Genomic DNA, 3558 nt, shown 5'->3' with positions numbered 1-3558 from the left:
CGTTTAGTTTACACTCGAAGTAGATTGGTCCCTCTAAGCGAGATCCCAATTCGTCGGTCATCCGACGTGACGTCTCCGTTCCCTCCTTCAGGGAACGAGGGTTACATACGTAACCGAGACGTTCTTCTGTGGCATCACTGTGAAGAAGCTTTTAAGCACCTTTATTTTTAAGAGTGTATATATATATATATACTGTATATAATATACAGTTTTATATTAATATGTTCAATTATTTTTTATTTTAAATTTTTTTGTTTTAATTGTAAAGTTTTAGTAATTAAACATCTTTTACATAGTAAGTAAAGATTTTTATTACTAGTTTTCATTTAATATGTCTATACAGTTTTTCTAATTTTTAGTTATTTTAGTACTAGTTGAAATTAAACTGAGAAATGCTGCTTTGGCAACCAATTAAAAAATGCCAAATAAAATGTTTGTTTTTTATATTTTATAGTATCATTATATAGTATCATTGAGATACTAATATTGTTTTCTATTAATATTAGAGTGTAATATAAAGAGCTTTTTATACAAATTTGTTGCTTTTTTCCATTTTGAAGTTTCAGTAATTTTGTGTTTGTCATTTTTAGTCGTTTTTGTAATATGTCTATATAGTTTTACATTTTTCAGTTTGTTATTTTAGTACTTCAAGTTAAACTAAATCAAAATGAGGAATGTTGCCTTAGCAACTAATTGAAATAAAAATAAGTTTTAAAAAATATTTTATTGTATTCCAGTTAATGTTCATATTATTTACAGTTAATTATTTTTATTATTTTATTGTTTATTATTTAAAATAATTATTATTGCTATATTTCTTATAAATTACCTATATTTCACATAAAAGTTGTATTTTTACAACTTGTAAGTTATTTGCTATATTGTTTTTTTGCATATCACTTTGTTATATATTGCATAACATTTGGTGTGTATATATATATATATATATATATATATATATATATGTATATAATTTAAAAATATGTCTGTGTGTGTGTATGTATGCATTATTATTATTTACTGTTATTGCATGTATTTATTTTTTAGCCTGTGCTTGCACATTTGTGACCCTGGAGCACAAAAGCAGCCATAAGTAGCACAGGTATTTATAATATTATAGTTATAGGTATTTGTAATATTTGTAGCAATAGCCAACAATACATTGTATGGGTCAAAATTATAATTTTTTCTTTATGCCAAAAATCATTAGGATATTAAGTAAAGAAAAAAAAACATACATTTGCTTCATGTTTAATGATTAATGCACTTTCACTTTGGAGAACGATTCCATAAATATGTCTTTACTGAGTAATAAAGTAACCCTAAAACACACTTAGCAACTGTATCATTGATATACTATTATAGATTTTATTTGTTTTATTTTTCTGATTTAATTTTAATTTTAGTTAAAGTCTTAGTAATTTCGTTTTTTGTCATTTTTGTTATTATTAATTTAAATGTTTATATAGTTCATTTTTATTTCAGTTTTACTTTTAGTTATACATCAAGTTAAACTAAATCAAAATGAGAAATGTTGCCTTAGCAACTAATTGAAATAAAAATAAGTTTTTAAAAATATTTTATTGTATTCCAGTTAATGTTCATATTATTTACAGTTAATTATTTTTATTATTTTATTGTTTATTATTTAAAATAATTATTATTGCTATATTTCTTATAAATTACCTATATTTCACATAAAAGTTGTATTTTTACAACTTGTAAGTTATTTGCTATATTATTTTTTTGCATGTCTCTTTGTTATAGATTGCATAACATTTGGTGTGTGTATATATATATATATATATATATATATGTATATAATTAAAAAATATGTCTGTGTGTGTGTATGTATGCGTTATTATTATTTACTGTTATTGCATGTATTTATTTTTTAGCCTGTGCTTGCACATTTGTGACCCTGGAGCACAAAAGCAGCCATAAGTAGCACAGGTATTTATAATATTATAGTTATAGGTATTTGTAATATTTGTAGCAATAGCCAACAATACATTGTATGGGTCAAAATTAAAAAAAATTTCTTTTATGCCAAAAATCATTAGGATATTAAGTAAAGATCATGCTCCATGAAGATATTTTGTAAATTTCCTACCGTAAATATATCAAAACTTAATTTTTGATTAGTAATATGCATTGCTAAGAACTTCATTTGGACAACTTTAAAGATGATTTTCTCAATATTTAGATTTTTTTTGCACCCTCAGATTCCAGATATTCAAATAGTTGTATCGGTGTTTAGTGTTTGTGTGAATGACTCTGTGCACTTCTATATATGTTAGTATTTAAAAGCTGCTTGTGATAGGCTTTGGTTCGTCATGTGACTTTCTCATCGCCACCTGCTTTTGGTGGTTATCAGTGTATTACAAAGCTACAAAACAGATTTCAGTACTTCAGTAGGTTGGTATATTAACATTATATCAGTTAATAAAATTACGGTAAATACGGAAAATACGGAAAATGAAAAAATGCATGCAAATAGAAAAAAAACACCTGTGCTGCAAATACAAACACAACCAAAAAACAGAAACGCGCTGCAAATACTGTACGCAGAGGCCACATTGGAAATGTTTGAGGGAACCACAACAAGTGATGAACCTGGCTGGGACATGCTTATCAATGTCTTCTTCTCGGAAAAGTGAGATTTTTTATTTATTTTAGCATCTTGATCATATAATTCCATAGCTTTTTTTGTATTATTAGCCTAAATAAGCTGACGAAATACTACACAATTACTGTAACTGTGAAACGTTATATAAGCTGGCTACTTTTACAACTTAAAAAATTAACCATGGTTTTACTATTAAACAGAGGCGGACAGTAGTGAAGTATTTTTACTCTGCTGTAAAAGTACTTTTCAAGTGTCTGTGCTTTATCAGTGTTTTTCTTTAGAAAACTTTACTTCACAACATTCCAAAGCATACTATTGCACTTTTTACTGCACTACGTTTCATATTAAACATCATTTAATACTTAATTACATTAAATCTATTACTTTTTTTCTTTTACTCAAGTAAAAGTAATTGAAAGATTTACTTGAGTACAAGAAAGTACTAACATTCTTAAGTATTAAAGGTAAAACAAACAACAACGTTTATTTATGAAATGTAGTGCAGTAAAAAGTAAGACATTTTGCTTTGGAATGTAGTGAAGTAAAAGCTTTCCCAAAGAAAAACACTCTGATAAACTACAGATAATTTTAAATTTACTTGAGTAAAGTAAAAATACTTCACTACTGTCCGCCTCTGCAATGAATTGCCAATATACTATATTTATTATTATATAAAATACATACAAATAAAAAAACGGTTACTATAGTTAAACCATGGTAAATTATACACACTAACCATAGTTTACCATGGTATTTTGCCAGTATACTATATTTATTATTATATAAAATACATACAAATAAAAAAACAGTTACTATAGTTAAACCATGGTAAATTAAACACACTAACCATAGTTTACCATGGTATTTGTACAACTGTGGTTATACAAATGTGACCCTGGAGCACAAAAGCAAACTTAAGTCGCTGGGGT

The 3558-nt window shown here is 26.2% G+C and overlaps 1 protein-coding gene across 1 annotated transcript in view; it reads right to left on the bottom strand.

The window, feature by feature from the left end:
* Nucleotides 1-3558, bottom strand: part of glis3 (GLIS family zinc finger 3) — a 37181-nt gene that overhangs the window by 21122 nt on the left and 12501 nt on the right. The gene's annotated exons all lie outside the window — the stretch shown is intronic.

This window comes from Sinocyclocheilus rhinocerous, unplaced genomic scaffold, assembly GCF_001515625.1.
Source record: "Sinocyclocheilus rhinocerous isolate Xijiao unplaced genomic scaffold, SAMN03320098_v1.1 scaffold15, whole genome shotgun sequence".
In the NCBI taxonomy this organism is placed as follows: domain Eukaryota; kingdom Metazoa; phylum Chordata; class Actinopteri; order Cypriniformes; family Cyprinidae; genus Sinocyclocheilus; species Sinocyclocheilus rhinocerous.
This window is presented reverse-complemented; position numbering and strand designations above follow the sequence as displayed.